Source organism: Panthera tigris, chromosome A1 (assembly GCF_018350195.1).
Source record: "Panthera tigris isolate Pti1 chromosome A1, P.tigris_Pti1_mat1.1, whole genome shotgun sequence".
Classification (NCBI taxonomy): Eukaryota; Metazoa; Chordata; class Mammalia; order Carnivora; family Felidae; genus Panthera; species Panthera tigris.
The window spans coordinates 120,596,833-120,620,104 of NC_056660.1; the positions used below are offsets into that span (position 1 = coordinate 120,596,833).

Genomic DNA, 23,272 nt, shown 5'->3' on the forward strand with positions numbered 1-23,272 from the left:
GCCGGCCAAGCAGAGCCCCCGAGTCGGGCTGGCAAAAGCGGAGGGGCCGGACAGACTGTGTTCCGACAGCAAGCGCGACTTAGCGTCTGGGAGGTCATAAGTTAACAGCTCTGCGCGGAAAGCGGGAAGGCTGGAGGACAAAGGGAGGGAGAGCTGCTGAGCCCCCGGACGGCAGAGCTCAGCTTGGCGGGGAACAAAGGCGCCAGCGCCATCTCCCCCGCCCATCCCCCAGCCAAAATCCCAAAGGGAACCAGTTCCTGCCAGGGAACTTGCTCGCTCCGCGCAAACACCCAACTCTGTGCTTCTGCGGAGCCAAACCTCCGGCAGCGGATCTGACTCCCTCCCGCTGCCACAGGGCCCCTCCTGAAGTGGATCACCTAAGGAGAAGCGAGCTAAGCCTGCCCCTCCAGCCCCCGTGCACCTTGCCTACCCACCCCAGCTAATACGCCAGATCCCCAGCAACACAAGCCTGGCAGTGTGCAAGTAGCCCAGACGGGACACGCCACCCCACAGTGAATCCCGCCCCTAGGAGAGGGGAAGACAAGGCACACACCAGTCTGACTGTGGCCCCAGCAGTGGGCTGGGGGCAGACATCGGGTCGGACTGCGGCCCCGCCCACTAACTCCAGTTATACACCACAGCACAGGGGAAGTGCACTGCAGGTCCTCACCACGCCAGGGACTCTCCAAAATGACCAAACGGAAGAATTCCCCTCAGAAGAATCTCCAGGAAATAACAACAGCTAATGAACTGATCAAAAAGGATTTAAATAATATAACAGAAAGTGAATTTAGAATAATAGTCATAAAATTAATCGCTGGGCTTGAAAACAGTATACAGGACAGCAGAGAATCTCTTGCCACAAAGATCGAGGGACTAAGGAACAGTCACGAGGAGTTGAAAAACACTTTAAACGAATTGCAAAACAAAATGGAATCCACGATGGCTCGGCTTGAAGAGGCAGAGGAGAGAATAGGTGAACTAGAAGATAAAGTTATGGAGAAAGAGGAAGCTGAAAGAAAGAGAGATAAAAAAATCCAGGAGTATGAGGGGAAAATTAGAGAACTAAGTGATACACTAAAAAAAAATAATATACGCATAATTGGTATCCCAGAGGAGGAAGAGAGAGGGAAGGGTGCTGAAGGGGTACTTGAACAAATTATAGCTGAGAACTTCCCTGAACTGGGGAAGGAAAAAGGCATTGAAATCCAAGAGGCACAGAGAACTCCCTTCAGACGTAACTTGAATCGATCTTCTGCACGACATATCATAGTGAAACTGGCAAAATACAAGGATAAAGAGAAAATTCTGAAAGCAGCAAGGGATAAACGTGCCCTCACATATAAAGGGAGACCTATAAGACTCGTGACTGATCTCTCCTTTGAAACTTGGCAGGCCAGAAAGGCTTGGCACGATATCTACAGTGTGCTAAACAGAAAAAATATGCAGCCGAGAATCCTTTATCCAGCAAGTCTGTCATTTAGAATAGAAGGAGAGATAAAGGTCTTCCCAAACAAACAAAAACTGAAGGAATTTGTCACCATGAAACCAGCCCTACAAGAGATCCTAAGGGGGATCCTGTGAGACCTACAAGCATAAAACATACAGACATCACAATGACTCTAAACCCGTATCTTTCTATAATAACACTGAATGTAAATGGATTAAATGCGCCAACTAAAAGACATAGGGTATCAGAATGGATAAAAAAACAAGACCCATCTATTTGCTGTCTACAAGAGACTCATTTTAGATCTGAGGACACCTTTAGATTGAGAGTGAGGGGATGGAGAACTATTTATCATGCTCCTGGAAGCCAAAAGAAAGCTGGAGTAGCCATACTTATATCAGACAAACTAGACTTTAAATTAAAGGCTGTAACAAGAGATGAAGAAGGGCATTATATAATAATCACAGGGTCTATCCACCAGGAAGAGCTAACTATTATAAATGTCTATGCGCCAAATACCCGAGCCCCCAGATATATAAAACAATTACTCATAAACATAAGCAACCTTATTGATAAGAATGTGGTCATTGCAGGGGACTTTAACACCCCACTTACAGAAATGGATAGATCATCTAGACACACAGTCAATAAAGAAACAAGGGCCCTGAATGATACATTGGATCAGATGGACTTGACAGATATATTTAGAACTCTGCATCCCAAAGCAACAGAATATACTTTCTTCTCGAGTGCACATGGAACATTCTCCAAGATAGATCATATACTGGGTCACAAAACAGCCCTTCATAAGTTTACAAGAATTGAAATTATACCATGCATACTTTCAGACCACAATGCTATGAAGCTTGAAATCAACCACAGGAAAAAGTCTGGAAAACCTCCAAAAGCATGGAGGTTAAAGAACACCCTACTAACAAATGAGTGGGTCAACCAGGCAATTAGAGAAGAAATTAAAACATATATGGAAACAAACGAAAATGAAAATACAACAATCCAAACGCTTTGGGATGCAGCGAAGGCAGTCCTGAGAGGAAAATACATTGCAATCCAGGCCTATCTCAAGCAACAAGAAAAATCCCAAATACAAAACCTAACAGCACACCTAAAGGAAATAGAAGCAGAACAGCAAAGGCAGCCTAAACCCAGCAGAAGAAGAGAAATAATAAAGATCAGAGCAGAAATAAACAATATAGAATCTAAAAAAACTGTAGAGCAGATCAACGAAACCAAGAGTTGGTTTTTTGAAAAAATAAACAAAATTGACAAACCTCTAGCCAGGCTTCTCAAAAAGAAAAGGGAGATGACCCAAATAGACAAAATCATGAATGAAAATGGAATGATTACAACCAATCCCTCAGAGATACAAACAATTATCAGGGAATACTATGAAAAATTATATGCCAGCAAATTGGACAACCTGGAAGAAATGGACAAATTTCTAAACACCCACACTCTTCCAAAACTCAATCAGGAGGAAATAGAAAGCTTGAACAGACCCATAACCAGCGAAGAAATTGAATCGGTTATCAAAAATCTCCCAACAAATAAGAGTCCAGGACCAGATGGCTTCCCAGGGGAGTTCTACCAGACATTTAAAGCAGAGATAATACCTATCCTTCTCAAGCTATTCCAAGAAATAGAAAGGGAAGGAAAACTTCCAGACTCATTCTATGAAGCCAGTATTACTTTGATTCCTAAACCAGACAGAGACCCAGCAAAAAAAGAGAACTACAGGCCAATATCCCTGATGAATATGGATGCAAAAATTCTTAATAAGATACTAGCAAATCGAATTCAACAGCATATAAAAAGAATCATTCACCATGATCAAGTGGGATTCATTCCTGGGATGCAGGGCTGGTTCAACATTCGCAAATCGATCAACGTGATACATCACATTAACAAAAAAAAAGAGAAGAACCATATGATCCTGTCAATCGATGCAGAAAAGGCCTTTGACAAAATCCAGCACCCTTTCTTAATAAAAACCCTTGAGAAAGTCGGGATAGAAGGAACATACTTAAAGATCATAAAGGCCATTTATGAAAAGCCCACAGCTAACATCATCCTCAATGGGGAAAAACTGAGAGCTTTTTCCCTGAGATCAGGAACACGACAGGGATGCCCACTGTCACCGCTGCTGTTTAATATAGTGCTGGAAGTTCTAGCATCAGCAATCAGACAACAAAAGGAAATCAAAGGCATCAAAATTGGCAAAGATGAAGCCAAGCTTTCGCTTTTTGCAGATGACATGATATTATACATGGAAAATCCGATAGACTCCACCAAAAGTCTGCTAGAACTGATACATGAATTCAGCAAAGTTGCAGGATACAAAATCAACGTGCAGAAATCAGTTGCATTCTTATACACTAACAATGAAGCAACAGAAAGACAAATGAAGAAACTGATCCCATTCACAATTGCACCAAGAAGCATAAAATACCTAGGAATAAATCTAACCAAAGATGTAAAAGATCTGTATGCTGAAAACTATAGAAAGCTTATGCAGGTAATTGAAGAAGATATAAAGAAATGGAAAGACATTCCCTGCTCATGGATTGGAAGAATAAATATTGTCAAAATGTCAATACTACCCAAAGCTATCTACACATTCAATGCAATCCCAATCAAAATTGCACCAGCATTCTTCTCGAAACTAGAACAAGCAATCCTAAAATTCATATGGAACCACAAAAGGCCCCGAATAGCCAAAGTAATTTTGAAGAAGAAGACCAAAGCAGGAGGCATCACAATCCCAGACTTTAGCCTCTACTACAAAGCTGTCATCATCAAGACAGCATGGTATTGGCATAAAAACAGACACATAGACCAATGGAATAGAATAGAAACCCCAGAACTAGACCCACAAACGTATGGCCAACTCATCTTTGACAAAGCAGGAAAGAACATCCAATGGAAAAAAGACAGTCTCTTTAACAAATGGTGCTGGGAGAACTGGACAGCAACATGCAGAAGGTTGAAACTAGACCACTTTCTCACACCATTCACAAAAATAAACTCAAAATGGATAAAGGACCTGAATGTGAGACAGGAAACCATCAAAACCTTAGAGGAGAAAACAGGAAAAGACCTCTCTGACCTCAGCCGTAGCAATCTCTTACTCGGCACATCCCCAAAGGCAAGGGAATTAAAAGCAAAAGTGAATTACTGGGACCTTATGAAGATAAAAAGCTTCTGCACAGCAAAGGAAACAACCAACAAAACTAAAAGGCAACCAACGGAATGGGAAAAGATATTTGCAAATGACACATCGGACAAAGGGCTAGTATCCAAAATCTATAAAGAGCTCATCAAACTCCACACCAGAAAAACAAATAACCCAGTGAAGAAATGGGCAGAAAACATGAATAGACACTTCTCTAAAGAAGACATCCGGACGGCCAACAGGCACATGAAAAGATGTTCAACGTCGCTCCTTATCAGGGAAATACAAATCAAAACCACACTCAGATACCACCTCACGCCAGTCAGAGTGGCCAAAATGAAGAAATCAGGAGACTATAGATGCTGGAGAGGATGTGGAGAAACAGGAACCCTCTTGCACTGTTGGTGGGAATGCAAATTGGTGCAGCCGCTCTGGAAAGCAGTGTGGAGGTTCCTCAGAAAATTAAAAATAGACCTACCCTATGACCCAGCAATAGCACTGCTAGGAATTTATCCAAGGGATACAGGAGTACTGATGCATAGGGGCACCTGTACCCCAATGTTTATAGCGGCACTCTCAACAATAGCCAAATTATGGAAAGAGCCTAAATGTCCATCAACTGATGAATGGATAAAGAAATTGTGGTTTATATACACAATGGAATACTACGTGGCAATGAGAAAAAATGAAATATGGCCTTTTGTAGCAACATGGATGGAACTGGAGAGTGTGATGCTAAGTGAAATAAGCCATACAGAGAAAGACAGATACCATATGGTTTCACTCTTATGTGGATCCTGAGAAACATAACAGAAACCCATGGGGGAGGGGAAGGAAAAAAAAAAAAAAAAGAGGTTAGAGTGGGAGAGAGCCAAAGCATTAGAGACTGTTAAAAACTGAGAACAAACTGAGGGTTGATGGGGGGTGGGAGGGAGGGCAGGGTGGGTGATGGGTATTGAGGAGGGCACCTTTTGGGATGAGCACTGGGTGTTGTATGGAAACCAATTTGACAGTAAATTTCATATATTAAAAAATAAAAAAAAAAGAATTCTTCAAAAAAAAAAAAAAAAAAAAAAGATAATGTGAGTGGACTGTGACTGCTTCTGTCAGGGTCTAGTCAGGAAACAAACTACACTAGTTATTTTAACAAAGATATCTTCCTGTAAAGAATTATGAGTCAAATGTTGGAAAATACAAAGACCGAGACATGGAGGGATCAATGTCCTAAGTGCAGGAAGCAGTGATTGCTTCAAGGGCTGCAGAAGCCAAGAAAGTGGCATTATCAAAATGTGTAAACTGAGAGGAGGGGCACTGGAGAGTTCCCGCCTAACTCTCTGAAGAGGATGCTGCATGGTTGGAAGTTGAGAAGATCCAGCAGAGTTGGGAGTTAGACTTCCCAAAAAAGGCTGGTTGGCAGGTGCACAAGTTTCTGAGATGGCGCCCTGAGACAGGCTGCTCAGGGTTAGACCAACTACTGGAGCCAACTGCTGCTCCTAGAACTATCACTGGGAAGGTGAGGAAGTTTGCTGCATTCCATCAACAGGTGAGAGCAAGGCCCTTCTTCCTCCTCCAGCTTCACACCTTCTTGACTCCCCTCCCTGACCAGTAGAGCCTCCCAAGAAGCCATGTGAGGAATGCGGTCAGCAGACTCCCAACCCCGGTATCACAAAGCTGAGCAACATAGACACCTGCTGCTGAGAGACAAGAGCTTACTGACCACTACCTCCAAGATCTGCAACCTTCCGTTTCCAAGGAAAGGGAAGCAAAAGAAGGAAATGGAACTCATCCTGGCAAGCTAATATACAAGGGAGGAATCTGGATGTTGGAAGAATCATGGCAGCCCTACTTTCACATACTGGAAGGGTTCAGTTTAATCAGGCTGAGTGAGAAGCCACATACAGGTGGAGTAAGTTAACTCCCATTCCCCTTACTTCTAGTTTCCCCTGTGGGCATTCCACCTCTTCTCTCACCTTAGCTCTTAGGGTGAAATACCAGGTTAGCCTAGCAGAGGAGCACGTGACACAGACCTGAGCCAGTCAGAATGACACATTCTCCCGGCCATGTGATGTTTGCAAACTGCTGCAGCTACATAGCAACCACAGGTGGAAAGCGTATTTGAGTATGGGTCTGTCACAACAAAATGCAAAGCCCAGAACCCACAAGTGTGTCCTGGTGACATTACTGGAGTCCTGAACTACAACTGAAGCCAAATGTACTATCTGGAATTTTCAGTTAAGGTAAACCATATATATATATATGTATATATATTTTGAAGTGAGGTTTCCTTTCATTTACTACCAAAAAATAGTAAAATCAAAAACATACTAATGTAACACCATTGCCTTCCATCTGTCTCTGCGCTCTTTCTCCATTTGCAGAAAACCTTTTCCTGTCCTCCTTTTGGATCACAGCACCAGCGGGTAAATGTCTTCGTACAGTAGAATACACCACTATTAAACAAAATGAAAATTGTTTAAATTCACTAGTAAGCAAAGAACTGCAAGTTACAAGGAGAACTATCTCATCTTAAGCTGCCCCTTAAAAAATAATCTTAAAAATGACAATAACCAATTCTAACAAAGTTATGATAAATCATGTGCATTTGGGTACTGTATATGACTGTGTAAATTGGTATAGCTATTTTGGAAATCACATTGCAATATGGATTAATGTCTAAAAGTGCTCAGTACCCTTGACCCAGTAATCTTATGCTCACACATTTATTGTAAGAAAGTAATTGCAGAGACAATGCTCTATCTGGCTTGACAATGCTGATAACTGTAGTTCATTCATGTCCTATTTGAGGACTTATTACTGAGCTGTGCACCATATTCTACATACAGAATACAGTGTTCTTACCCATTTTAGGGAGCTACATGGTATCTCTGTGCATAATAATGAAGCATGGCTTTTCTTTTGGATTTTATACTCATCTTTTTTATCTCTTTTATAGATAACAGTTACTCCTATGTTGCATTCTGAATCTTTTGCATGTTTACAATTCATTTCTCCAAGAAGACTTGAGGTTCCTTAAAGTACAAGCTCTCATCTTTACAACCATCCAATATTCCAGTCAACAAACATGTAGCATGTACCTACTATGTACCCCACACTGCACGGTAGCTAGTGCAGAACCGTGCACAGCTGGTGACGAATAAAGAGACTATGACAAATGTCCTTCTGTGAATATCCATGCTCAGAAAAGTGGTCAGTAGAGCCAGGACTAATCCCAAGTCAATCAATCCTAACAGAATTCCAAGCAGCTTCAGAAATTATCTCTGACTCATCAGTTTCTCCCAGGGTGCTAAAAGCTTCACACCAAGGTGGCCTATTGTTGCATATAGTCAGCTGTCCATTTCTGGAGCCCAAGGATGACCAGAATATAGGCTGCCTGTGTAGGACTTCAGCTTCCCTGGACTCCAGCCACTCTGGGGATTGAAATTTCTTCAATAGTTCATGCTGTTCTCTAACTCTGTGTCTTTAAACATTTTCCTCTCTGTCTAGGATACCAGGTCCCACCCTGGCTACCTGATGAAGACATTCGTCAAAGCCGAACACCAGTGAGCCCTCCCCTGTGCTATTTGCTCTAAACTTCTTCCCTGATGCAGGATAATGCCATTCCCTGCATTTATTATCATTCGTGACAAATATCACATGGTCTCCAATTACTTCTTTATCTGGCTAATGTTTCCAGAATACCATGAAATCTAGGAGGTTGTCTTTTACCCTTGTATTCCAGCATTTACTATAGTACAGACACAACGTGCTCAATAAATGCTTGTTCGATTACTGAATAAATTTTACAACTGCACTTGAATATTTTTGAAGGCTTTAGTTGTTCGGATAAAACTTTCTACGTTTTCCTGTCCAGCCAGTTCCGCAAGCTTGTATGTATACATACAAGCAAATATAGACATACATGCGCACACACACCCCGAGACCTCAGGCCCATATGCTGTATGTTTTTTAGTATCAGCAAGGGGAGTACTTGCACCATGCATCAATCACAGGAGTTTGGGCTGACACTTCAGGAGGTAAAAATGTTCAGTGTTTTCACCCTAAGCATGGCATTTTGTCTAATGATGTTAATTTTGCACCATCAACACTTTATACTACCAAAAAAAAAAAAAAAAAAAAAGTAAATGCTTGTCAGGTCAACAGTTACAAATGGCTAAGGAGAGATAGATTAATTCCTGCAACAGTGAGTTTGAATTATCCGGAAGACAAGGATTTAAAAAACAATTTGACATAGATTAATTAGCTCTATGTCTCCATAAAGCAAAATCTTCTGTTTGGACTGAAAGGCACTTCAGTCTGCATGTAGTGTTAAGTATACAGATATGGTTTACTTGACTTGCTCAGTCTTTACCTCAATTTTTATTCTGAATTCTCCATTATCATTTAGGGCTCGTCCCATAGTTACAGAATGCCTCCATGTAGGAACACATTTTCACTTGTATGTGGTTGGTTACCAACCCTATTTTCATGAGAAGCAACCACTGAATACAAGAAAATACAGGCAGACCTCACTTGAAGACATTCACGAGGCAGCTGCCTACTACTCCAGATGTGTAAAAAAGTCTATGTTTCAAAACTGTTCCCCATAGGGGCGCCTGGGTGGGTCACTCAGTTAAGCGTCCCACTTCGGCTCAGGTCATGAACTTGAGGTTTGTGAGTTGAACCCCACATCAGGCTCTGTGCCGACAGCTCAGAGCCTGGAGCCTGCTTCAGAGTCTGTGTCTCCCTCTCTCTCTGCCCCTCCCCTGGTCATGCTCTGTCTCTCAAAAATAAGTTAATGTTAAAAAAAAAAAAAAATTTAAAAACCTGATCCCCGTAAATTCCTTAAATTACCATATATACTCAAGTTGAACTTTAGATACCAGGTTGAGAAATTAAAGTAAACCATCATACAGGTGTGAAAAGATTTGCCCTCCAGTTGCTTTATTGTAGAATTGTTCATAGTAGAAAAAAATAGTATAATTCCTAACATTTTTTAAAAAATATTTTTCAAGTTTTTTATATTTTGAGGCAGTACTAGTGGAGGAGGGGGAGCGGAAGGGAGAGGGTGAGAAAGAGAGAGAGAGAGAGAGAGAGAGAGAGAGAGAGAGAGAGAGAACCCTAAGCAGGCCCCATGCTGTCAGCGCAGAGCCTGAAACCGTGAGATAACGGCCCAAGCCAAAACCACATTTAACTGACTGAGCGACCCAGGTGCCCTCTAACTTTTCTTTTAAATAAAAAAATTAGAGTGCTCAAGTACTCAAACACTATTTAGCCTTTCCAAATAATATTGTAAGAGAATGCAGAACCATTGGGAAGATGTTCTTGATTTAGTGATATGAGAGGAGAAAAAAATAACCCAGTCATAAGCAATATTTGGAGGCAGCAAAAATTGAGGTTAATAACATGGATGAGGGAGCCTGACTGCCTTGGTTCAAATCCCAGTATTACTAGTCACTAGCTATAGGACTTCCACCAAGTTATTTAATTTGCTGGTGCCTCAGTTCCCTCATCTGTATAATGAGGTAATACTAGAACCTACATCACAACGGGTTGCAAAATACAATTAAGTATAAATAAAACACTTAGAGCTTGTAACATAAAAAGTACAACATAAACACTGGCTCTTAACCCATTTGCTACTTGATGGCCAGCAGGTGCCTTGTGGAAAGTAAAGAAACGGTAAATATTGCCCACAATTAGGACCTAGCTTCGTGGTTGCGTGGTTAGTGTACATTTTTGTCAGGGTTCAAAGATGAGTGATTGGCTCATTTTACAGTATTTGATGTCTCTTGAAATACAGGGAAATAATTTATCAATCTATTAAGTTACTTGTGTCCTTAAGCTCTACTTTTACAAATTTTTCTAGTGAATGTTGGATTCGAGCCCAAGAACTCTCCTTTGAAATTTAGCTGCAGTTTCCTTGGGTGCTCTGGAATGTAGGGAATGTCTTGAATAGCGTCATTGAGACCATCCCTTTCTTCATGTGAGTATTTGGCTTAGAAGAACATATATAGCTCAGTTCTGGCCAATGGGGCACAAATGTAAGTCTGATAAAGGTGGGACTGTGTTGGAAAGGTTTCTTTCGTCTTCCAAGAACGGCGTAGTCTTATCCATCCTATCCTTATATTATGCTACGGGGCTGTTTCTCCAGCCCGGCCCCCTTTTAACTTAAGCCACGGAAAGCATCCTGATGAATTCTGGCTGGACCACGTGAAGTAAGGGAGAGTTCATGAAGCAACTGTGTGAATGAGGGTGGGGTGACCGAGTTTCCAGAGGTGTGGAGAGTATGGGGCTGAGCTTAGTTTAAAAGACAGATGTGGGGGCACCTGAGTGGCTCAGTCAGTTAAGCAACCAATTATTGATTTGGCTCAGGTCATTATCTCACAGTTTATTAGTTTGAGCCCCATGTGTGGCTCTGGGCTGATAGTGTGAAGTCTGCTTGGGATACTCTCTCTCCCTTTCTCTGTCAAAATAATAATTATTTTTTAAAGACAGTGTCCCAGCAACTAAAATGGGAGGTAGGAAGGGTTTCAAAAACTGCCCTGTTTCCTTAGGGTTGAGGATCTGGGAAGGGATGCCTGTGATGAGACCATGAAAAACTTTGGCCACTGAGCCAGCCTGAGTTTGATCCCATATTTGCCATTTTCTGGGCCAGTTGCTATGTTGGCTATTTTTCCAGGCTCAGCTGGGCTATTGGTAAGTGTGTATGTGTAGAGAAATAATATAACATCCAACTTAGGTATGTTAAATACTCCATCCTGTTCCCAGTTTACCCAAATTCATAGACTTTCGGGGTGTTAATGTTGGGTATGAATAATTTACCTACCTTTGCTCTGCTCTTGTTCTCACCACAGATGCTACCTCCCCCAAGAATATTTCTCCATCTTCAGGGGCACCTGGGTGGCTCAGTCGGTTGAGCGTCTGACTTTTGCTCATGTAATGATCTCACGGTTCGTGTGTTTGAGCCCTGCATCAGGCTCTGTGCTGACAGCTCAGAGCCTGAAGCCTGCTTTGGATTCTGTGTCTCCCTCTCTCTCTGCCCTTCCCCCGCTCACGCTCTGTCAAAAATAAATAAACATTAAAAAAAATTAAGATTTCTCCGTCTTCAAATGGAAGGAGAGATCCCGTTATTCTCTATAGGCTTCTACGCACATTCTGAATAATTTTAATGGTAGAATTTTTTATATCTGTGCTTGAATTCTGTATTCAGTACCCTACAAAACTCCAAGATAATAGGGACATACTTGTTTGATCTCACTTCAAAGTGAAAAATTTGGGGCCCCTGGCTGACTCAGTCAGATGAGCACATGATTCATCATCTCAGGGTCATGAGTTTGAGCTCCACGTTGGATATAGAGATGACAAAAGGAAACTATCACTGGTGAGGAGTAATACTAAATAGATTGCTGACATCTGGAATGTAACCGTTCTGAAAGCAATAGCAATGCCAGGCATGTAGTAGGTTTTGAGTCAAGATTTCTTCAATGAGCAAATACTTGAGTTCTTGTGGATTGTAATCGAAACTGAGACTTCCTTTAGACTTAAAATGGAGATTTCTATGTTTGAGCTTGCAAAGAGGCATGGATGCTATTTTTGTTAATAAAACCCAAAGACCCGAATTTCTCATTTTTCATTGCTTTGCAAACCCCAACATCTCTAAAACCATCTTTGCATGTAAGGGGCATCAGGAGAATCACAGGTTCTCCTATGTGAACTTAGAAGTAAAGTAGGCTGCAAATTTTTAGTCATTTTTATTTTGGAGTGTCAGATAACTGGCAGCTGAAATCGAAGCAACTTCAAATGTCACAAAATGTCTTCTTTTGATTCCTCTCAAGCATTAAATGTATTAAATCCTTAAAGGCACAGTGTGCATGTCCCAACTCACTGTGAATTTAAGTGGTTAGAGTGGCAGACTCCAGAGACTTTAATTTTTTAAGCTTATTTATTTCGAGAGAGACAAAGGGTGAGGGGGAGAGGGGGAGAGGGGGAGAGGGGGAGAGGGGGAGAGGGGGAGAGGGGGAGAGGGGGGAGAGGGGGAGAGGGGGGAGAGGGGGAGAGGGGGAGAGGGGGAGAGGGGGAGAGGGGGAGAGGGGGAGAGAGAGAGAACTGTGAGATCATGGCCTGAGCTAAAACCAAGTGTCCAGGCTTAATCCACTGAGTCCCCCAAGAGTCTGGGGGGCTTAATCCCCCAAGAGTCTTTTCTTATTTAAAAAGAACGCAATTAGGACAATTTTCCTCAAATTTGCAAATTAGTTTTTCAGATGGCATCATGGTTAAGAGCAGGGGGTCAAGAGAATTCACCTGTTAAGGGCCAAATTAGTATTGTGACTATAAGGTTTTATACTTGGTCAAGTTCAGCATCCCTAGCTCACAGCCTGGGACCGAGCATATACACAGTGCTCAGTAACTCTTGGTGGAATTTTACTTGTATATTATGTTTTGGTTCCTACCCCACCCCCACCCCCCGCCCCAACCAATGCAGAAGGTAAAATAAATGACCGCAAGACCTTTTGTGTATTCTCACATAGTTGATACTTAAAATATTTAAGTGAATAAATGAGTCACTTTTCTGAATGCCAATAGGGATAGTTGATGCCAGGAAACAAAACATTAAACAAAACCAGTCTTCTCTTACTTGATATCAAGTAAAATCTGCAGATGTTTCATATTATAATAGGCCAGTTTTAAAAAATGTGATTTTTAACTCAAAGTTATGAGCCTTTAAATTTACAAAAAATGTGGTATCTTTATTCTAGAACAGTTAAAAAAATGCCCTTAAACACCAATGAGTTAATAATGGCTATTATTTGGGGGCATATTCTGCAAAGTTTTTTTCTCGAGTGTAATATACTAATATATTGTATTTAAAAACAAACATTGTAGAGGCACCTAGGTGGCTCAGTCAGTTAATCATCGACTCTTGGTTTCGGTTCAGGTCATCAAGTTGCAGTTTGTGAGTTCGAAGCCCTCATCAGGCTCCGTATGGACAGTGCAAAGCCTGAGGGATTCTCTCTGCCCCACTTGCTCACTCTATCACTCCCTCTCAAAATAAACTTAAAAATTTTTATTTGATTAAAAAAACAAAGATCTACTGTAAAGTCACTCAACCTTCATGTCCTAGGGCCTATTCCAAATGCAAAGTTTCAGGCCCCACCCTCACACCTGCGGATTCAGAATCTGCATTTTGAAAACCACCAGGTGAGTCATGGGCCAATAAATTCAATGCCCTAAGAAACTGATTCTTCAGATTAGAAGGAAGGAAACAACCTGTACTAAGTGCCTGTGGGCCAAGCATTGTGCCACTTGAATAGGATTATGTTTCTTTTAATCACACAATGATCCCAGTTTCATACCCACTATACTAATATATAGGTGAGGAACCTGAGACTCAAGGAAATACCTTGTCCACAATCCACAGCCCATTAGGGGGAGGGCCAGGATTGGACCCCAAGGACCCCAACACCTCTCAATCTGCCCTTCCTGCATTCATGTGGGGAGCTCAAAGGAGGTGGAGAACCACAGCGTCAACATGGAAGATGGCTCAGGGGACCTTTAGGAATGGAGCTTACAACTGATGTCAGAAACAGAGTCATTTCTATTTTATACATTCAAGCTTTTAATAGGCTACATTAGGGCACAAGAGATGTGGGATCCATAATGTTGTCTGTCAGAAATTACATTTATTTAACCTCTTTTAATTAAGGATGTGTAGCATCCTTAGGAGGTTTGCCCAAAAAATGCTGAAATGGCAGCTTTGGAATCATCACGTTCCTCATCTGTAATAAAAGTGCAGACAGAAATTAGTCTCAGGGCAACTGCTAAGCCCTCAGTCAGCTAAAAAGCAATGGAGGCTCTGACTCAACACTGAGAAATGTCCATCTTTTCAAAACAAGGAAAGACCGAACTATACTCAAATCAAGTCAGAAAAAAAAAATAGGACTTTCAGGATGGTTTTTATCAGGTGTTGTCAGATTCCAGTAAGGGATAACCCAAAATGCACGGACGGGGTGGAAAAGGCCATTGGAGACCAGCAGAATACAGACAGCATGCACTCTATACATCTTTGTTCTGTTCCAGGTTTTATTCCTTTCACCTCAAAAGGGACCTGGCACATAGCAAACATTCAGTCAACTGTTAGCCAATACAGGATTATTAAATATATCCAGCATGGTTCCAGGAAATCCAAGGCATTCCATAGGGGTGTCTGCAAACAATTCTGGGGGTCATGGGTGGCTAGGGCGGGCTTGTAGCAGCAGCTCCCCACCAGCTCCCTTCCATCCAGACCATGCCCTGTGGTATGTACCTGGCTTGTAATGAATATTTGCCTTCAAGAGTCTCTTCACTTCCAAGTCCACAAAAGGTTGGAAACCCCTGATACAATAAAACAAGATGCATCAAGAAAGAAAAGGATCTTAACTCTTACTGTTAGCTGGGGAACCTTGAGCAAGCCCCTTCCCTTCCCTGGGCCCCAGTTTCACCCTTCACAGAATAGTTCGAGTTTAGTTCCATTATCTTGAAAGGTCCTTCCAGTTCTAGCATAGTTTTAGTTCATCATTTTAATTATCATCCAAGTTCATTTTTTCTTTCTTCTTCATATTGGTCTCATTTGCTTCATTTTCTTTACAACAAGCCTTTATTTTTTTGTAGGAAGACGTATTTTCAAAGACATATAAATTAAACTAAAAAAATCCCTCCCAAGTATGCCCTGCATTTGCATTGCTTTTAACCAAAGCTAGCGGAGATGTTTTTCCACGTTCTCGCCTGGGGAGAACAGAATTTAAAGTCATGCTGTAGGGAGAGCTGGAGCCTTCAAAAGCAAGTAATGCTTAATCTGTTCTATTTCTGAAGCACAAAATAAAACCAAACAAAAAAGAGAAATAAGCTACCGCTTCGCCAGTGCCAAGTTCCCTCATGCATAAATAGAGATCCATCCAGAAAAACAGCCTTCTCAGTCGGGTGGGACAAATCCTTGTGTGCTTTTGTGGAAAATTCCCCATACTGGCATCAAGGACATGGTCTACAGCTGCTGCCAGGTATGTCCAGAAAACCACCACACAAGTTTGGAGATGCCATGCTCTCTGCCAGGGCAAGTGAAAGAAAAAGCTTCCCCATCCCTTGATCCCAAGGAATAAGGACAGCTGACAGCTCCTGAGCTGACTCCAAGACCATACAGAGAAAACCCTGTTTGTCAGAGGTCTGATTTTAGACCTTGAGTCTCCATTTTTTGTGTGTGCTTTTTACTGGCCCACCAATGCCCTCTCTAACCTCATTCTGCCCACAATGAATTTGAGTGCTTAGTGCTGCTTCCTCATGGACTTAGGGCTGTCCTCACTCCTTTTTCCTAATACCTCCTAACGCACAGAGCCACAGTCATTGCCAAGTATAATCATATGGCTTCCTGTAACATCTCTCCCAGGTCGTTAGACTTTAATGGGAACCTAAGAATCATTTTCTACTTATGGAATTTCTGATTTTGGGGAGATTGGTGCAGGGAAAGCTCCTGGATCCATGTGAAATCAGACATCATACCTTTATCACTCAAAGTCCAAGACTGGGACTCTTTTTCCTCTTTATCTACATATTCTCTCTAGGAAAGCCTGCCCAAACCCCTGGCTTTAAATACCACATCTATTTTAAGGTCTTCTAGATCTCTCCTGGCAATCCATACTCATCATCGAATCTCTACTTGTCACTTCTGGCTGGTAATCTAATAAGAACTACTAGATTGCCCTCATCTTGAAGGGCAAGAGTTCTTTCTGCATTTCTTTTTAATGCTATACAGATCTAATACCCACTCAATTACTCAACCAAAAAAAAAAAAATCTCCAAGTTATCTTTGGGGTTTTTTTCCCCTTTATGTCCCACAATCAATTCAATGGTAGACGAAACTATCTTGCCAAGAATCCCAACAACACTTTCTCTCCTTCTCCATTACCCCTAACCTAACCTGAGCCATCATTTCTTGCCCATTTTCATCCCCCCCTTACTGATCTCCCTAAAATCCATTTCCCACAGAGCAGCCAGTTAAAAGCACAGAGTGCAAAGAGACAGAGTGCAAAGAGGGGAGGAGAAGAGAATGAGGGAGACACAGAATCGGTAGCAGGCTCCAAGCTCCAAGGGGTCAGCACGGAGCCCCATGCGGGGCTTGAACCCATGAACCATCAGATTATGGCCTGAGCCGAAGTCGGACATTCAACCAACTGAGCCACCCAGGCACCCCCAAAGTTGTTTTTTTTTTGTTTTTTTTTTGTTTTTTTTTTGTTTTTTAAAAACAGAGACTCAACCAAGTCACTCTTTCCTACTTAAAACCTTTCAGGACTTCCCATCACACTTAGAAGCAAATTCAAACTTCCTGCCCTAGCTTACAAAGTCCTACATGATCTGATGCCTGTTTTCCTGTCAGACCTCCTTCTGCTCCCATTTCCCCCACCATTATGTACCATCACTGGCCTTTTCCCCCTCTACTTCACACGCATGAAGCTGGTTCCTGCTTTGCAGACTTCAAGTGAAGCTCATCACTCTTCTGAAATGTTCCTCCCCAGGAACACTTTCCTGGTTTACTCATTTGTTGGCTTAAGTCTGAGACTAAGATATTAAAATGCAAAACCCAAGATCTTCCCCATTGTTCACACAGTTTCTCTCTCTCACACTGCATCACACATGATGGGCTCTCTATTGATATGTATTTAATGAATGAATGGATGGTCTTGACTCATCCCTTTAGTAGACACATTGATTTGGGTAGGGACCCCAACCTCAGGGTGCTTGGGAACCTCTTTCTCATCTTGAAGGGCAAGAATTCTTCCCTCTCTGCATTTCTTTTTAATGCTATACAGATGTAACATTAAAGACACTTTGAAAATATGAAAAGGCAACCCGTAATACCATCATCATAGCAAATCGGTTCTGTTCACACACAAATTATTTCCTTTCACTTTTTATTCACAAGCATATGTAGCTTTCACAAAATTATCACCAAAGGTTGTATACTGTTTTACTGGGTTGCTTTTCATACTTACTATTCTAAATATTTTCTAGGCCACTGCGTATTTTTGTAATATTAATGATAGCTAACATTTTGGAGTTTATTTGCCAGGCATAGTTCAAAGCATGGGTATTGTCTTACCTGCACAGTAACTGAAAGGAAGGCAGTATTATTTCCATTTTGTAGATTCCCCCTCTAGACTAGGCCTTACATATGCACAGTGCATTTATCAACCAATTTCAGTAAGAGATTTTTGTCAAGAATGACCAGCTACAACATATATCCATCAATAACAGAATGCATGAATCAAAGATGATGCATCTGGTCTGTATAGATTTTATTGTTTTTAAAAATAATTACTCAGAAACATGTAAGATAGGTTTGAAACATCTAAGAAAAATATAAAAAATAAGAACATTTAAGAGAAAGAAGAAGGATCCCACTAATACTTATTTTAAAAAGTCATGTGCAGTGAAGTAAAGGAAGACCACATATTGCTTAATTCCATTTACAATGAAATATTCAAACAACACAAATTCACAATGATGGAAATGTTATTCATGGTTGCCAGACATGGCTCAATTTGTGAACACACTAAAAGCCACTGTTATGTGGGTTGTATTACGAGGAAGAATAGATTTAAGAAGTAAATGAAGCAGTGGTGTAACACATACATATGGATTTAAATATAAAGAAAAGGGATAAAAGGATGCACAGAACATGGTTCATTGAAGAGGAAGGAAGTGGAGGCAGGAAGAGGAAATCTCAGTGTCTCCCCCTGTAGTTCTAGGTCATTTGAATCATAGGCTGGGAATAATTCACAAAATGTTTTGATTACTTCTTTAATTTACAATAATCCACTGTGTAATAAATAACAAAAATTTTAAAATTCAAGTCAAATAACTAAAATAAGCACGGATTTTTGTCAGCCCACCCGGCTATTAAAATGAAGAGAAATTATACAAATAAGAGGATTTAAGGGTCATGTTTCTCCTCCCTTGATCATTTGGCTTCAGAGACCGAGTATTTTCTCCATGGTTTTAACAGACTACTACATTAAAAATATCCACACAGGGACACCTGGATGGCTCAGTTAGTTGAGCGTCAGACTCCAGTTCAGGTAATGATGTCATGGTTCCTGAGTTTGAGCCCCATATCAGGGTCACCACTGTAAGCCTGTCAGGTCAGAGCCAGCTTCAGATCCTGTGCCTCCCTCTCCATGCCCCTCCCCGACTTATACTTTCCCCAAAATAACTTTTTTTTTTTTAAGTATCCACATATACAAGGTGCCTGGGTGGTTCAGTCAGTTAAGTGTCCCAACTCTTCATTTCAGCTCAGGGCATTATCTTGGGATTCTTTCTTTTTCTATCTGCCTCTTCCCTGCTTGCACACACATGCTCCTTCTCTCTCTCTCACAATAAATATACTTAAAGTTTTTTTTAAATATCCACACACAGGTTCTGACAGCTCTCAAATAATCACACTAAATAAAGCTTTATTTTCCTACTTTTACCTCACCCAAAAGTACAAAATGACAAAGTAGATAAAGTGGAGGCTTTCTACTTAGAAGAACCAACATAATCTAGAGACAAACTATTATAATAAATGAGAGCTTAACAATTCTGCTGATACATGATTGACCTACAAAGATCAATAGTATTAGTCAACATCAATAATGACCAATTCGAGAATATAAGATACGCAACAAAAATAGAAGGTAACTTAGGAATTAGGCTAAGCAGTAAAACCTCAATACCCCTCTAGAAAACAATTTTAAAGTCTAATGAAGGTCATTAAAGATGTTCAGAATACATGGAAGTTCCGACAGTTTTTTACATGGAAAATTTTCCATCACTAATCTGTCAATTTCCAACTTTCAACTTCAACATTTTGAGATAGTATTTACTTCAAAATTTACATCGAACAAAAACGTATAGGTCTATATGTGGCTCAGTCAACTTTAAAACAAAAACTAAAAAGCTGGCAAGCACATGCTAAGACACACTCTAAAGCCATAATAATAAAATAAACTAATGGAGCAGAGTAAATATCTTAGAAACACTTATGTGTATATGAATACCTCGTATGTGACAAAATGCAAGTAAGTAAGAAAAGAATTGTTTAAGGGAAGGTAATGGGAAAATTTGTTCACTACATGGAGAAAAATCAAACTATAAAAACGTCATAACGCTATATAAAAGGCGAGACTATTGATAGGTTTGAGATATAAAGGCAACAAAACTATAGTGTTAACTGAAAAAAGTTTGTTGGACTTCATAAACAAAATAAAGTAACAAAAGCATATATGGGGAACCTGACTGGCTGAGTCGGTAGAGAATGTGGCTCTTGATCTTTGGGTCCCGAGTTCAAACACTATGTTGGGTGTAGAGATAAAGTAAACTTAAAAAAAAAAAAAAAAACAAAAAGCATATACTATGAGGGAAAGGAGGGGAAAGGTGATTGATCCAGTTCGGTCACATTTAAGAATTTCTGTTTCTGGGTGGGCCCAAGATAAGCGTAACACCTAAATAAGAATCACTCTACAATTTTTTCAAACAAGCTACACAGATTAACTGGAAAAACAAATAAAACCACAGAAAACCCAACACTTCAGCCTAACTACCAGACTAAGAGCACTAGCTCCCCCAGCAAGCATTTGTGGAGAGTGAGAGAAGCCCAAGAAAACTGGGGAGAGAGAAGGGGATACTGGCCTTGTACATGGAGGGCAAGGAGAAACCGAAGAAAGAGGCAGGTACAGGCCACTTGTCATGGGTAGGTAGAAAATTTAACAAACAAGATAACTTACCTACGCAGCTTCTCACAAACACTGCAAAACTAGAAATCATCCACACGCACCTCCCCCATCTTAAGAGTTTATATAGAGGCCTTAATTGGATTCAGCAGATGTTCTCAAGAGCTCACTGCTCTCTCAACGCTGTGCCCTGGAAAACCGCTTCAGCTGTGGAAGAGGTGGGAGGAAGGGAGGAACCTCTGATTGCCTGGGTTCCAGCCCAAAGGTGAACCAAAGGTCATATCCTCTTGAAGTTCTCCTCCAACAGGGGTGTAGTTGCCTAAGATTGATTAAAATCACCTCTGGAAAGAGAAAGTCCATACTAATTGTGACAAAACTCGGTAAGAAGAAGTCATTTGTCACAAATTTTTGTCACAACTGGCTGGCTCAGTCAGAAAAACATGCGACTCTTGATCTCAGGGTTTTGAGTTCAAGCCCCACGTTTGGTGTAGAGATTACTTAAATAAAAATTAACAACAACAACAACAAAAGAATGACTACAGAAAAGAGATGTAAAGGTGTGCAGGAGCCCAGATAGCAACCTCAGGAAGATACAACATCTCAAGGGAAAAGAAACACGTTACAGTCTGGGATAGTGAGGAAAAAAGCAAGCTTGTGAAGGAAATTTGGTATCCTACAAAACAAAAACAAATTTTTAAATTGGGAAATACCCAGCAACTCTCCTGCTATGATAGATACAGACAGGTAGACAGACAGAAAGATCATCAATAGATAGAAAGATATCCATTACTGATGCATAGGGGCACTTGTACCCCAATGTTTATAGCAGCACTCTCAACAATAGCCAAATTGTGGAAAGAGCCTAAAAGTCCATCAACTGATAAATGGATAAAGAAATTGTGGTTTATATACACAATGGAATACTACGTGGCAATGAGAAAGAAGGAAATATGGCCCTTTGTAGCAACGTGGATGCAACTGGAGAGTGTTATGCTAAGTGAAATAAGCCATACAGAGAAAGACAGCTACCGTATGTTTTCACTCTTATGTGGATCCTGAGAAACTTAACAGAAGACGATGGGGGAGGGGTAGGAAAAAAAAAAAAAAAAAGAGGTTAGAGTGGGAGAGAGCCAAAGCATAAGAGACTCTTGAAAACTGAGAACAAACTGAGGGTTGATGGTGGTGGGAGGGAGGGGAGGGTGGGTGATGGGTATTGAGGAGGGCACCTTTTGGGATGAGCACTGGGTGTTGTATGGAAACCAATTTGACAATAAACTTCATATATTGAAAAAAAAAAGATATTCATTAAAGATGCTGCATTTCACTTCACAAACATAAGAGGAAGTTCCCAAAATAAACAACTTGCAATCTTCCCAAATTGCCAATCCGATCCACAAAATAGAGACTCCAAGACAGTCTACATTTATACAAATTTGAAAAAATAAAACTGAAATTTAAAATTGAGACATTGAAACTGGTGAACATTCTCCCACACCGCCCTCAAAACAACAGCAAAGCAAAAGAAACTATATAGCACAATACTCCAAACCAAATCCAGTATTTTCAAGCAATCATTGGAGAATATGAAAAACACCTGAATCAGATTATCAAAATCTAAGGAACCAGATGGACATAAAACAGGAAGAATAAAGTAAAAGCTGATGAAATGAAATAGAATAAAAAGAAAAAAACTCATCTCAAAATAAAAAAGAAAACTGCAAGTTGTCCTAGGAAGTTTATAATTGGATGAACATTTAATAAAAGGAAAGGAAATGGAAAAACAACCAAGATAATAACCATAAGATAAAAACATTTTAAAAAGATCAAAAAGAGGGTAGTTTAAATGGAAGATAAGCAAAGGAGATCCAATTACACATTAAAACAAAACAATGGAATAAAATTAATATTTTAAAATATAATCCATGAAAAGTTTTGAGAAATTTTAGAAAATTGAAATCCACATACTAAACAGGCCCACCAGGCACCTGGGAAAATTTACCCAGAATGATCAACCCTCAGAAATGAGACCTGAGAGAAATTTAAAACAAAATGAAACAAAACAAAACAAAAAAACTCAGGTCTCTAGTCAGGCAAAAGTACTAGAAATTTTAAATTTTAAAATAGCAAGAAAATTCAGCTAGAATCTGACTTCCCAAGAGCCACATACAAAACAAGGCAGGAACCAAGCAACATTTGCAAGAAACTCAAGGGGGAAACATGTGAACCAAGGATTTTATATCCAGCTAAGCTGTTCTTCAATATCAAGGCCATAAACAAAAAGTAACTTAAAAAAAAATCTTTACACATGTAAGAACTTGGGAAATACTGTAGCAATGAGTTCTTGAAGAAACTGCCAAGGGATGCATTTCATCCAAGTTATGACTGAGGAAATTTAGGCAAAAGGAGTAACAGGATTTAATACATCTAGTTTTAGATGTAAGGTTTAAAAAATAGAGGCAAGAGTAGAATAATATAAAATGCTATAGATTCTGATGAAGGAAATATGAGTAAATGAGAGGTGAAAGAGAATGGAGAAGGCATGTAAAAAACAGAATCAATTCATTGATGTTGCATAGAAGCAGTTCTCAAATTTTTTGATCTCTGAAATCCTTTACACTTCTCAAATTTTTGAGAACTTCAGAAGGTTTTGTTTATTAAATTGTAGATATCAATATTTTCCATATTAGCAATTAAACCTGAGGGATTATTTACTTAAAAATAACAAGAGGGGTGCCTGGGTGGCTCAGTCGGTTGAACATCTGGCTTCAGCTCAGGTCATGATCTCATGGTTTGTGAGTTCGAGCCCCGTGTTGGGCTCTGTGCTGACAGCTTGGAGCCTGGAGCCTGTTTTGGATTCCGTGTCTCCATCTCTCTCTGCCCCTTCCCCACTCACGA

The 23,272-nt window shown here is 40.5% G+C and overlaps 1 long non-coding RNA gene across 1 annotated transcript in view; it reads right to left on the reverse strand.

The window, feature by feature from the left end:
* Nucleotides 1-20,845, reverse strand: part of LOC122238637 — a 69,173-nt gene extending 48,328 nt beyond the window's left edge. The window contains exon 1 of the long non-coding RNA XR_006217655.1: nt 20,432-20,845. This is a non-coding gene — a long non-coding RNA (uncharacterized LOC122238637). The remainder of the gene's footprint in view (nt 1-20,431) is intronic.
* Nucleotides 20,846-23,272: the final 2,427 nt, after the last annotated feature.